A 15,419-nucleotide genomic window follows, 5' to 3' on the forward strand; every position below is an offset into this window, starting at 1 on the left:
CGAATTAGATTCATCTCCATTTCTTCCAGGTGAAAGCATGTCTGCATGTCATTGAAGTCAAAGACAATTTTCCCGGCTAGGCTTCCAAATGTGCCGGTGGGGAAGCATGCGTGTATGAGGTCTATGCTTGTTGGGAGAACACGCAAGTACCAATCATGGAACCTTCTTATTCCAAGTGGTAGGCGTTGGATGTCCTAGTTTGGTAGGAAGGGCTTACCTCTTTCATATGTTTTCGGGCAATCCTTTGACCATTTGATGGCATCAACATTTGAATACTGCTTTGCAATTTGGTGGAGTTTGCTAGTGATGGCCTCCTCAGAACCCCATGATGGGACTTTTTTAACATGGTTCTCAGGCTTGAACTGGTCATGGGAATACCACTTGGACACCGATGAGACGTCTTTCATCGAAACATAAACTGGCCTTATGGTGATTGGATGCTTCTTTCGAAGTTCCCATTTAGGCACGTCCTCATCTTCTTGTGCATCACCTTCTTTAGGAGGCACTCGTTGTTCATGTATCGGCTATGCTTGTTGAGAAGACTGTGGCATCTCATCATGCACTTGCTCGATACAAGCTGGAGAAGGTTGTGGCATCTCATCAGGCACATGCTCATCATGCACTTGCTCAGTGCAAGCTGGAGAAGGTTGTGGCATCTCATCAGGCACATGCTTGCTAGGAGGCGAGGAATAATGTCACATCTCAGGAATGTGGTGGTCATGAGATGGTGAAAATATCTCCCTAACTTCAACAACTAGCTCCAAATTTTGGAGAGGGGGATGTGGCGAAGAAGCAGTCAATATAATGTACCGTTTGTGCTAGAGGATGAACTGCCCAATAACGTCTTTGAGTAACACCAGCCCCTTGGGAGTTGCGTAGTCTATCCTCCACTACATGAACCCAGGCTTCATGCTATGCACCTCGACCCTAGTGTAGTCCGGCGGTATCTTATTATTGTGGTGTAAGCCACCGGGAGGATGTGCCACAACCGTTGCCACCTCCATCATAGTGTTATGCCGATCGCTGAGAAACACCAAGGTGCAACTATTTGGTTCCCGTATGCGATTGACGGGGGTTGTGGCTGCAGTGGAACCTTGTCTACTAGGAACTTTCGGATGGCTACCAACAAATGCCAGTTCTCCCAACGGCGTCACTAATATCCGTAGCTCCGTAGATAGTCCTTGCTCCTCCAGCGCCTTCGCAACTAGAGCCTTCACTTGGAGCTCAAGATTAGTCTCCCGGTCTCTGCCATATTTCTTGTACATGTGCCTGTCCTCTTTGAATCCTTGCTTCTAGGTCATCCTTTTCACTAGCCCCTTGGTGCGGTCTGTGTGCTCCTTGTTTCCCAAGCCAAGGCTAAGCTCGTCCCTCTCTCTAGAAGGATTGAATGAGCCCTTCTCCTTGTCTTCAGCATATTTCAGTATCCTTGATACTGCATCTTGGGTCTCTGGATTATCAAACTTAAGATTACCACCGGATGATTCTGTACTTCTCGCATATATCTAATTCCTTGAGCGTACCTTCAAATTCATCACATCAATATTCCCAGCAGTTGTGGCCTCTTCATCCATCTTCCTAAACTGCTCTTCCTTGGCATAGTAGCCACCGGGGCCTAGATGATGGTGGTGTTTGTTCCTCTTCGCTAGCTCGGTGTTGCGGGCACTGAGCTTCAATGCTTTCAGTGAAGTCTTTTGAGCCACGAGCTCCTCCCATTGACTAGGAGTTATTTTGCCGAACTCGTTGAAGGGAGTTAACCCCTTTTGGATATACTTCGTGTTGAGCTCCGACCTCCAACGTCGGAATGACTCTCCCATCATCTTGAAAGCATTTTTTACCAGTTCGTGCTTACCCTTTGGAACTCTAAAATTGAGCTTCAGCTGCCTATCCCATAGTTCATTCTTTTTGTTCTCTAGTACCTCTTTCCATTTAGGGATTGCTAGGTTCAATTTATCTCTTACTAGGGCCCCGATCGCATTACGGAATCATCCTCTTAATTCCTTTGGCTCAAGGATCTCCCCTGCTGGCCTGACCTCCGTTATCACATAGCATGCCTTATCTAGATATAGATTTCCTTTTCTATCCCCCCGTTTCCTCTTAGGCTTGGTAGTCGTGGTTATGTCTTGAGGTTGTGGAGCAGAGGCATCATGATCCATCTCTGTGGTTGTTGCCACTTCTCTCATTTCCTCTACTCTGTCTTGTCTAGCGAGATGTCGCGGACGTCGATGTCGTCTTTTCTGAGTTTCAGGAGGGACTGGTATATACGACAGGTCAAAGTGTTAGCAGAGGTAACATGGCCAAAGCTTTAGCAAAATTTACAAGCTAAGGCTTTTCCCTACCTCCTTGTTCGGGTCAAAATCCTTGTCCAAATCTTCCTCCGTTGTCCTCCTTCTGGCTTCATGTGGGAAAGGATCCTCGGGACTTACATATCCCTCTTCTGAGTCCTCATCAACATAATCATCATCAACTTCTTCGCCTTCAGCAGCCTCTCCTGCTCTTCCTTCTGCTACCCCTTCCTCCTCGTCACACTGCTCCTAAGTAAGCATCACTTCTAGATCCTTTTCTACCTCATTATCGAACTACTCCTGAGTAAGCTGGTCCTATAGTGCTTGCTCCTCATAGGTTGGCTGCTCATCATGCTCGGGGCATCGGGCTGCACTGTCTGGTGTCCGCGACATTATTTCACGCTTTGTTCTAATAGATGCAAGAAAGTATGCTTTAGGTACGCGAGAAGGTATAAGAAATCAAAAGGGTCTATAAACCAAAGTAGTCCTATAAAACAACAATATATCAAAAAATGAGTAGTAGCAGTAGTAGAGGCCTCAGAAACATGTCAATCATCATCTGATCTTGAACTTGGAGCATCAAGGCATCATAACAGAGAAGAGAGGAGAAGGTAATGTAGGGGCGGCTGCTAATGATGCCAAGTTCCTCACAAGTTCTTGATCATCAGCTCATATTCCATATAATGTATGGACTTAGACAATTTCATCATCGACAAAACAAAGGAGAGGAGAGGAGAGGGGAGATTTGGCAAAAAAAAGCAACAGCTGCTTAACAAACATATAGAGGAAAAGGTGTAAAAAAAGCAACTGCTGCTTCCCAAACATAGAGGATAGGAGTTGACTGCTGCCACATGGTTGGAAGACCCCTGCAGATCAAAATATGGTAACTTAGAAGTGGTAATAATGGATTAGAGTAGAGGAGGAGTAATAGTAGAGGAGTAGAGTAGAGGAGGAGTAGAGAAGTGTAGCAGCCGGTAGTTAAGAGCAGCAGCCACTTAGATATAGTAGTAGTCGTAGATAGAATAGTAGAAGTGAGCCACTTAGTAGTATAGGGAAGTGAGTAGAGTAGCATCCAGCAGCTCGGGAAGAGAGTAGAGTAGCAGCCAGCTAGTAGTAGTAGGAGTAGCTAGCAGTAGCAAGTAGAGTAGTAGTAGTTCAGTAGAGTAGAGTAGCAGCTATATATATATATATATATATACACACACACACACACACAACAAGCTTTCTCTGAATGTATTGGGTGTATTGGGTACACAAAATGATAATGCAATTGTGAAGACAGTAAACAGGTACATGAGAGTTAGAAGACCGCAAAAGGGGTGCAAAGATCTTAAGGTTAAAGGCACAGTGACAATGCATTTCCAAAAGGAACCAACAAGCACGATCAATGGCAATAAGCAGAAAGCAGGCAACCATTGTCACCAACATTGGCATATATGAAAGCAAAAAGCAAGAAAAATGTATGTACAGTGTAACTTGAATGAATGAGATAAGAGATACATTTTTAGATAAATGCTTCACAACTATACCGCCGATAATGATATATCTTTTATTGACATATAAATGGCAACTTCTTGCAACAGTAGTTCCATAAGACAGAAAGGGTACAAACAGAATGAAAGAATTGAGCTGTACAAGGGGAAGAGATAAGTATTTATATGTCCTCTTATCAGTCATACATATGGGTAAGTTCATATTAGGCATGCTAAGTTAAAAGTAAGTCACTCAGAAAAAATAGAATAGGGCATAATATGGGATGCAGCAAGCTACTGTAATATCTAAATAAAATAGTCTGAAATTGAATAAAAGAACAAGATAATTATGAATGTCTAAATAACCTTTTCTGTTTTAGCTGACCTCTCCAGGAGTCTGAACAACTGATAAATGAAACTATCTGTGGTGGACTTTGTTCAGTTTGCTTATGTGAAGCCAACCAAGGAGATGGGAAACAATGTCAGTTATCAATGGTTGCAGATCACAAGCACATTCTATCAATGGTTGTAGATCACAAGTACCCCCTGTCAAACAAAAAAGGGTTAGACATACAGCATTGGATGGAAAAGGTTAGTATATATAAGCCTCTGCTTCCTTCAAGGCTTCAAGCATAATCCTGAGAACTAATCACCAAAGAATCAGCTGCAACACCATCTCATATTACATTCTATCTAGGTCTGGTATGATCTAGTTACCATTGGAATCACTAAAAAACAAGTGACCAGCCATCTATCAAGCAATTTCACAATACTGCTAATGTCTTGAGAACAAGAACAGAAAAATAACCTGCTATGTGAGTGCCCATAAGTTGCATATGTTAACTGAAGCAGAAGTATTGATAATATTCACATGCCACTACCTAAAACTCCTAGAATTAGACTGCAAGAATCAGATGACTCAGTCTACAACATCATCTCATATTACATTCTATCTAGGTCTGGTATGATCTAATTACCATTGGAATCACTAAAAAAACAAGTGACCAGCCATCTGTCAAGCAATTTCACAATACTGATAATGGAGAATAAATGGACTATGTTGCCAATCAAGTAAATCCACTAATCATTATCCTCCCTATGCAATCGAACCACCAGATCCGCCTCAATAAGGATGCATAAATGATGGGCGGAATAGGTTACCGTTTTCATAGGGGCGAGCTTGGCAGCGACGCGGCCGACACAGAAGTAGCTAGAGGCGTCCATCTACCAACGTGCCGACGTGGAGGGGGGAGCTAGCATGGAGGGGCAACCGTGTAGGGGGTGCGCTGGCGTTGTACGGCCAGAGGAGGCACGGTTGAGTGGCGGACAGAGGAGGAGCGGTCCAGGCGTATCAATTGGGCGCCCGAAGGCGGCTCGGTTGGGCGGTGCACGGAGGCGGCGCAGATGCAGTCCCTGGGCTCCTCCGCCGTGGAACCGGCGTGGCGGCGCATGGAGGCAGCACGGATGGAGTCCCCGGATAGAGGACCGTGTCGTGGATGCGGACGGCATGGAGATGGGGAGGAGGCGGCGGCCGAGGGCTCTAAAACCCTAGCGTCGCCGGCCGGGGGCTCTAAAACCCTAGCCGCCATGGAGATGGGATGCGCGAGTACGGAGAGGGGGCGCGAGCGTCGGGAGAGGTCCGGCGGTGCGGAGAGGGGGGCACGGACGTCGGGAGAGGTCCGGGAGGCGGTGGCGGTGGGCCGCCGGGGAAAAAGTGGGCAGCCTGACGGCGTCAGGAGGAAGAAGAGAGCGCCCAACACATTTTCACTCGTGCGCCTTTGTATTTATACTCAGGACGGTTTCTAGGGGCAGTTCCTGATCTAGCCGCCCATACAAATGCATTTGTAGGGGCGGTTCCTGATCCAGCCGCACCTACAAATATTTTCTATTTTATTAAATTATTAATTCTGTATTTTTATATCAAAAAAACACAAAGTAATATAAAAACAATTATATATATGCACAAATATAATATTTCGTATTATTCTATATATACAAAAATATATATAAAAACAATTATAGTCAAAACAATATAGAAAACAAAAAACAAAAATTAAAAATTTGAATTTTAAAACTTCAACTACAATTTTATGACATTAAATGAAATAAAATGAAAATGTTGTAAACATAAAAGTTGTATAACTCATCAACATGTACAACTTTTATTTTGGTCATCTTGACATGTGACTTTGTTTGAACGATTCAAAATTTGAAATTCAAACAATTTCAATTTGAAACAATATTTTGAAAGAGTAAATAATTTTAGATGAAAAATTCATGTATACCAAAGTTGTAGAACTCGTCAATATGTACAACTTTTATTTTGATCATATTTTCATTTGACCAAATTTGAATAGTTGAAATTTTGAATTTCAATAAATGGCAACTTCAAACAAGATTTTGAAACCTTAAATGATTTCAACAATAAAAGTCGTGAACATAAAAGTTGTTGAACTCATCACTATCTACAACTTTTATTTTGGTCACTTCTTCATGTGACAAAGTATTAGAAAACATTATTCACTAATTCACATATGACTCATAGTTTTATGAACTATACGAGAAACATGTTGATTTGTGAACAATGTTTACTATCACTTTGTCAGATGAAGAAATGATCAAAATAAAAATTGTAGATCTTGATGAGTTATACAACTTTGGTATTCATCACTTTTTCAGCTGAAATCATTTAATGGTTGAAAATCTCGTTTGAACTAGTCATTTTTTAAAATTTGAAAATTTAAAGTGCTCAAACTTTGTTAAATGAAAAGAATGACCAAATCAACACACTAACTTGATAGGGCATGATTTTAGAAAATTTTAGGAAAAAATCATCACATTTGGAGTTAGTATGAGGGAGAAAGACTAGTTACAAATTTTACCCAAAGATTAAAAAGAAAAATCACAACTGTTCATAATGATCAATGATGAATAAGTGTGATTTTTCTTTTTAATCTGTGACTGAAACTTGTAACTAGTTTTTCTCCCCCCGTACTAACTCCAAATGTGATGGTTTTTTTTCTAAAATTTTCTAAAATCATGCTCTATTATTTTAGTCTAGTCATCTATCTTTGTCACTAATTTTGAATAATTCAAATTTTGAATTTCAGAAAATGACAGCTTCAAACCTGATTTTCAACCACTAAATGATTTCAGTTGTAAAGGTGATGAATATAAAAGTTGTATAACTCGTCAAGATCTCCTACTTTTATTTTGGCCATTTCTTCATTTCATAAAGTGTTAAGTGATTTCATAAAGTTTTAGTAGTAATAGAGTGGATATTGAAATAGATTCATCTGGATGTTGCAAAGGATAGTCTCACACACATGTATAAATGTAGTCTCACACACATACAAAAATATGTAGTCTTACACACATACATAAATATATAGTCTCACACGCATGCATAAATGAAGTCTTACAAACACACACTTGCACAAACACTCCACGTTCAACAACTAGCTAGCCCGCTGTAACGACTTTCCCCTTGACACATTTTTATTCCCATGGCAATATGTCTTTGGGTAGGTTCTTTTCCACAACACTAATCTTCTTAGAAAAGTCTGTGAATAGCGGCATCTCATCGTAGTTATTGTAAGCTTTAACATTGTCTACGCCATCAACTCTAATAATGTGTTGTTTCCAGGAGGCAACCACGTGCTTTATCTTCTTCTTCGGGGGGAGGTTACTTTGTGGGTCAGACATATAGAAAACTTGTGCGACACGTGAAGCGAGCACCCAAGGGTCATCTTGGTAGCCTAGATTCTTGAGGTCTAGGACTCTCAATCCGATCTCGTTTAGTTGGTGTTGTTTGATCCAGCGGCATCGAAACAGGGTCACCGTTATATCCCTTCTATAGTCAAGTTCCCATATCTCTTCAATGATGCCAAAGTATTGGATCTTTCGCCCCAATCCATCGAGAGCCTCTATTTGAACGCCGCTGTTTTGGTTCACATATTTACTATCCTTTGCGTGGGTATAGTACATATACCCATTGATGTCATAAGCATTCCAAGATGTCACTTGTCTCGATGGCCCCTCCGTCAACCTACTAATGGTAATAAAGTCTATGGTTTCTTTAGGCGGTATGTTTTGGTCCTTCAACCATGTAGTTAGTCGTTGCTTGTGTTGTTTCATGACCCAATCATCCGAACGACCATTTCTCTCCGCCATAATGATAGCCAAGTGCTCATTAATGTATGGTTGCATCAGTTGTGTACTCTGCAAGACACTGTAATGCGCCTGACTCACCCCTTTGTAATCATGGTCGATGAACACTTTTCTACCACTGGTGCCCTTCCCAGCCAGCCTACCCTTGTGATGAGAATCGGGTTTACCAATCCCTTTCTATACTTTTAGGTACTCTTGACAGCACTCGATGACTTCTTCAGTATTGTACCCCTCTATCATGGAGCCCTCTGGGTATGCTCGATTATGCATGTATCGACTTAGAACCGATATGAACCGCTCGTAGGACTACATTTCATGCAAGTAGCAAGGGCCCAGTGTCTGTATCTGATGAACCATGTGAATCATGAGATGTGGCATTATATCAAAAAAAGCAGGAGGTAAACACATCTCTAGTTGGTTTTGTGTCTCCACCACAAATTCATGTAGGTCACTCAGCTCTTGCTTGCCAATCATCTTCTGTGAGATCTTCGAAAAGAAGTAGCACATGTGGGTGATGGTCATTTTCAAGAACTCTGGCTTTATAGCCCTGATTGTAATAGGTAGAAACACTATCAGCATCACATGACAATCATGAGCCTTGTAGTGTGTTATTGACAAATCCTTCATCGACACTAGCTTCTTCACATTTGCTGAAACCTAGTCAGGACTTTGACCCCCCTCAGGAAAGTGCATATAGCTCTCTTCTCGTCTGGTGTTAGGTTGAAGCACGCCACGGGCAGAGTGTATTTTCCATTAGCCTCAGGTACCGGGTGAAGCTGTGGCATCATGTTTAGCTACACCATGTCTTTCCATGCTTTTAGACCATCCTTTGACTTGCCTGTGTCCATCAAGGTAGCAATGAGACTCTCAAAGACATTTTTCTGCACGTGCATAGCATCAATGGCATGGGGGACCTCCAAGTCTAGCTAATAAGGCCTATACTGAAAGAAGATCGATTGTTTCTTAAAAGGTACGCCTTCAACAGGAGGTGTGCTTCTATCTCTGTTCATCCCATCTAGATTCTTCTTTCCATAAATGACGCGTATGTTTTTCACCATTCTGTACACGTGTTCTTTATTATGACATCTCTTCGGAGGGGGTTCAATCTCTGGGGTGTTGTCATAAAATCTAAAAAACAATTTACCGCGGTACTTGTAACTTGTCTTTAAGAAGCGTCGGTTCCTTAGGTAAACTATCTTCTTGGATGCATCCAGGTACACCCATGTAGTACCATCCAAGCAAACCAAGCACCCCATCTTCCCTTTGATCTGTCCAGACAAAGCAAACAACGTAGGGTAATCATTGGTAGTAACAAATATTATTGCTCTACATATGAAGTCCTCCTTTCAGAACGCATCATACATTGACTCCCCATGCCTCCGTAGCCTCTCCATTTCTTGCATCAAAGGCTCTAGGAACATGTCTATATCAATGCCTAGTTGTTTAGGGCTAGAAATAAGAATAGTGAGGAGATGGTACTTTCTCTTCTGACACAACCATGTTGGGATGTTGTACATGGTCAAGATCATTGGCCAAGTGATGTGGTCGCTCATCCTCTCATTGAAGGGATTCATTCCATCGGTTCTCAAGCCAAAACGTACATTCCTTGGGTCATCGCTGAATTCTTTGTGCTTCTCATTGAACCTTTGCCACTGACTACAATCAGCCGAGTGTGCAATCTTATCATTATCCACCTTGCGCTCATCATCCACCATGTCATGAGTGTGGCTTCTTTAGGGTTTAGGAAGATACGTCTCAAGCGGTCGGTCACTGGCAGGTACCACATTACCAAGGCAGGAATTCTTCTCTGCTTTGCATCGTTTCCTAATGGAGTGTCCTCTAGGGGCTGAGATTCTCGTACCACCTTTTTTGTACCCTTCTTATTCCTCTTTTTCCCCATGGAGGCTTCGTCCCCACCATAAAGGTCATTGTTCTTGTACTGGCTGGCCCCACACCGGGGATATTTATCCAGTGACTTGAATGTTTCGCCACGAAAAAGTATACAGTGGTTGGGCATGCATGGATTTTTTTCAACCCCCATTGTCAATGGACTTATGACCTTCTTCGCTTGATATGTGTTGGTGGGAACTGAGTTTGGTTGTGGAAGCACCCATGATAGGAGATGCAATAGATCATTGAAATTATAGTCTGACCAGCTGTACTTAGCCTTCAGGATGAGTAGCTCAAGCACAAAATGTAGCAATGTCTAATATGTCAGACAACCCTTTTCAACCCCATACACAGTCTCCTTCAATGCTTTTGTCACCCTTTCTAAATTTTCTAGACCTTTCGAGCTATTTAATAAAATCTCTGGTCCAAGGGCTCGAATCATATCCTCCAAATCATCTTCATCCTCGATGCGTGCTCCACCATTATTATTGGCACCACCTTCGTCGTTACCATCCCAACCACCAGCATCACCACCGTGTTCATTGTCAAACTCCGAATCCATTCGTGCATCAAGCTCTGCTGAATATTGGGACAGTTATTCTAGGGTTTCGTCGTCGTATTCCTCCTCATCCTCGTCATTAACAATAACTGTTTCACCATGATGAATCCACATTGTGTAGTCCTCAACAAATCCTCGGATAATCAAATATGATCTGTTGCAATCTTTACAGGGACAAATAATTGTATCCTTATTCTCTGTCAATGTCGTTGCATGCTTCTTTGTGGCTTCAATAAATTTATCCACCTCTTCACGGAAACCTGCCTTAAACCTTAATGAACCATACATCCAAGAGTTCCTGTACTCCATCTTTTACAACAACAACAAAACAAATATTAAAGGACTACTTATTCAGATATATATAAAAATGAATCAAATTAATAATTACTTGAGAATAATTGTATATACTTCAGATATATATGAATATAAATCAAATATAATTACATGAAGCATACAAACACACCATGGTAGAAGAAAAATTATTAATGGCCCACTTATCCATAAATAATTAAAATACATATTTGTTGATTACAATAAACCATTTCAAAGACAACAATTAGCAACAATTATATTTTACCCAATATCTTTCATGCAAACCCTAGTCTAATTTCATCAGACACAAATTTACAAAACCAAAATTAATAAAAAAAACCAAACCCTAGATCTAGATCTACATGCACATGAAACATCCATAAAACTAACTAATTGTTCACTAAAATCAAGAAACATGGACCAAATAAGGGTATGATCTTGTTCTCCTCCCTAATTTATGCTAGTACATTCAAAACTTTGGTCTAATTTGCTTCATAAGTAGCTCAATCACCATAGAAGAGAGAGAAAAGCAAAACTCTAATTACTCACTAACCAACCATTAAAACTTCAATAAAAAGTGTGGAATAGCATTTTCTTACCATCTACAACCTCTCCACCAAAGGATTTAAGACCAAAACCTTCCCCTTAGTAGAGCAATTTTTGGGAGGTGCCTAAGGCCTCCCCACCTTTCTTTCACAGGTTGGAGTGAGTGGCCCGAGGAGGAAGAAGGTGCTGCAGTTTGCTTTATATGTGGGTCATTTATAGGGGCGACTACTGATTGAGCCGCCCCTATAAATCGGAGGTATTTATACGCGAGCATTTGTTGGGGCGGCTCAATCACCAGCCGCCCCTACAAATAGAAATACCAGGGGTGGCTGGTGAGTGAGCCGCTCCTACAAATCCAACCCATTTGTAGGGGTGGCTCGTATGACCAGCCGCCCCTGCTGTTCTATTTCTAGGGGCGGCTAGTCTCTGGGCTCCCGAGCACACCACTGTAAGGGCGGCTCCATCACTAGCCGCCCCTATAAACAATTTACCCTGTTGCTATGAACCGTGTTTTACGTAGTGAGATCTGACCGCCGAGATGTGGACACCGTGGATCTAGCAAAGCTGCAAAGCCACCAAACGGTCAAGACCGCCGCGAAGCCAGCCAGCACCGTTGAGTCTTCTCAATCGGATGGCCGTATGTACACTGTGCTTCTCGTGTTTTGCTTCTCGTGTTCACCATCCACCTTCCGCACCGCCGGCTCTCTACCGTTGACATGTCGGTCCTCGCGCAACCAGAAGCAGATAACATGGGGTCACGATCATGATGGGGCACTCAAGTGGGACGCGCGAGAGGCCGGCCCTGGCCTGTAGGCGTCGAGCGACTAGAGGACTGTCATGACTACATACTCTGTGGGCTTCACCTTGGGCTCATAAGACGGCCTACGTGCCATAGAGATGTATTGGGCTGAGCTCGTTACTATGCCAACTAAATACTCGCTGTGTGGGAGGTTGGGAGGTCAGCGAAATTATCAAACAAACTAAACCTATATGTTCCCCTCTCGTGCTCCTTGCTTGAGTCGGCGCCGCCGAGCTCGTCGCCGTGCGCATACGCTAGCAAATTCTCCTATTCTGGCTATAGGTGCGTCACATTTTGTACCGGAGCCGTTATCCCCATCTCTCGCTCGTTTCGGATCCGTAAAATCCCGTTGGGAGTTCGCTGGATTCGCTTGATCGCGCGCCTTGTCGATCTACATCGATTCCCGTCATCTCTCCGGTTGGTCCGACGAGTTCACCACCACCACCACCACCGCCGCCGCCGCCATTACCCAGACACCACCACCCGCTCATGCGCAAACCCAAACCCCCAACCCTAACATCCCATATGGCGACCACGGAAGAGAAGTTGGATGCGCTTGCGGCGCAGATGAAGTCTATGCTGCTACTCATGGAGACCTTCAACCGTTGGCACCCTGAGGTCGATCACTTCTCCACCAAGCTCAGCAAGGACATCAAGAATCTCACATCGCGCATTGAGGCGTTGGAAGCTCAACCCCACGCTGCTCCGCCTCCGGCCCCGTCGTGCGAGGAAGAGGGGGGGCCACGACATCGCATCGATTACACAGTGATGAGGAAATCACTTCTTCAGAGGTACCCGCTGATCCTCCAACCGTCATGCAAGGTCCAATGACCCGGGCTCGAAAGCGACAACTCAATTTAGAGGTGAGCTCGTTCTTAAGCGATACTTTTCATACTTTTGAGAATAGACTACTACCTAATGATGTTATCTTGCTTAGGAACATTGGAGAGGGTCATGAAGGACTTAGAGGAAGTGGTGGAGGTGACAATGACCAGCAAGGACGTCCAACACAAGCCGGAGGCCCAGTCCAACAAGAATTCGAGTCTGCCTCGGCCTCTAGGACCAGTCTGCCTTAAACTGGTCGCCCAGGACGCATACGGACTCCGTTTTCGATGATCCACATATGGATGGAAAGATAATTTGATAAGGAAGCCAATACAAGTGGTTTCATATCAAAAGCTATTCGGAATCAATAGGAATCATCAAAACAAGTCAGCATCCAGAATCTACCAGGGTGCTGCGACACCGTCTTTTGGTCCATTGGACCATGTATCGAGTTTGGGCCCATTAGGGGCGCGTCCAGGGGTCTTGCATGACCCTAGAGTCTTCATAAACAGCCGCTGCCCCTCCATCAGGTTTTGCTTAGATTATTCTATCAAGAACAGTTTCGCCGTTCATCGGTTTATGAGACCCCAACTTCGTGAGATAATCTTTCATCTGCTATTTGGTTGTATTCTTTCTTGTTCTTGCTTGTGTTCTTCGTTGCGCAGGCAAGGATTAGCCTTCTTGGCGAGGTCAACCTGGTTCATGACTTGGTTGATAACCAGAGGAGCTGTGGTGCTAAGATTGCAAGGTTCGATCTTTCGATCTAAAGCCGGATCGGTGTGTCATTCTCCGCAACAACAATAGTTACCATCACCTGACGGAAGATCGGGATTCCCATCTCCATTAAGTGGTAATCAGAGCTAAGGTATACCAATAGGTTCACATTTATTCCCTAGTTTGAGTGTTTCGCATTCGTTCCATAGTCCAGTGCCATACTCGTTTTTCCTGTCCTAGAACCTTCCGCGCCATAGCCTTTGCATATTTCAGTTTCAGAGTCCGTCGTATTGAGTTTGTGTCCTGGTCGAGGTCTTGTTGCTGGTTAGGTCGTGTTAGAGTCCAGTTCGTGTGTTTTCCCCCATCGTTTCCATCAAATCTTTGCTGTTGTAACCAGTTTTGCGCACATTGTTCCCGTTTTGTCCTCTAATTCGGAGTCAATTCTTAAAACTGGTCTAGTTTTCGCATACGAACTCTGTTTTCGACGCTCCATATATGAAAATCGATCAGAAAAAAAATTTGGATCCATCCATCCCCAGTGTTGCTGGGGTCGGAGATTTTTAAATTGATCAAAAAGTGGTCACAAGATCATCTTTTCGTGGTCACAAGGTTTTTGTCGATTTTGATCCAGTTTTCTGAAAATTCCACAGGCCACGTCTTTCACTTGTTTGAGCTCATATTTTTTGTGGTTACTTCTTTTGTGCTCCTAAGTAAAGGAAAAATATTAAAAAATAAAATAAAAAAGTCAAAATTTCCCAAAAAAACGACAGCCCAAAAATAGAAAAAAAAAAGAGAGGGGCAAAAGAGGAACAATATTTTGAGGAGCACATAGAGAAGACCAAAGTGAGCTGTGTTAGCGTGTGTTGTCTGGTTCCTTGTTTGTGTTGCTGTTTCCATCCATCATACTTGTTTTTCATACACCTATCACCTTGCTATCCACCATACTTTTGTCACACGCCTGGTACTTGGAACATTTTAGACCAGCAACGAGAACAAGTACTTTAGACTATAATTCAGCATTACTTTCTATTACAGACTTGTGTGCCAGATATACATATTACTCTTTGTGTGCCTTCCAAGCTCCACAAACTCTTCAGATCAGTACAGACAAAGGGCCTTGCAATCTCGGTACCACTGCCTCACAGGTATCATGAACCAGCCGCCGGTTGTACCGCCCACTACTTGTGTTGGTAAGAACTTTGTAAGAGCTTGGTAAGACGCTTCCACTTGCTGTGAAAAGTGACACCACTGCAACCACGTAGTCATTTGGTAGGGATAACTTTCACCTGTTTGTTCCTGTTTTTGTGTTTTCAATGGCAGGAGGTGAACAGACTAGAGATAACAATCCTAAGGGTTTCAACGAGTGTGTCAGTCAAGAGCAACTACAAGTTGTTGTAGAGGATGCCCAAAAAAGGATGAATGAGGCCATCAGGAAGTCCGTCACTGACACACTCATTGAGCTCAACATTGGCAATAGCATGGAGAGATTGGACAAGCTAATTTCCACGCTAACCGACAAGGTTACTGAGTTGGAAACCTTTGTGGCGGGCAACAACGATGTCTCCGGCAGCAACACCGATGGTCAAGACACGGTGTATGATGCCAACGGGAACATAGGTCGAGCAGCTTTCCGACAAGACAGATTACGACAACGTCTTCGCCGCAACACGACAGGTATGGGTGGTGTCCACCACCACCACCATCAAGGTAATAATCACCGTGTGCCCGATGATACTTATGCTAAAATTAAGTTCACAATACCATCTTTTTCGGGTCATTATGATGCTGAGGGATATCTTGATTGGGAGATGATGGTAGAACAAAAGTTTAGTGCCCACCTTATACCAGAG

Source organism: Miscanthus floridulus, chromosome 10 (genome assembly GCF_019320115.1).
Source record: "Miscanthus floridulus cultivar M001 chromosome 10, ASM1932011v1, whole genome shotgun sequence".
In the NCBI taxonomy this organism is placed as follows: domain Eukaryota; kingdom Viridiplantae; phylum Streptophyta; class Magnoliopsida; order Poales; family Poaceae; genus Miscanthus; species Miscanthus floridulus.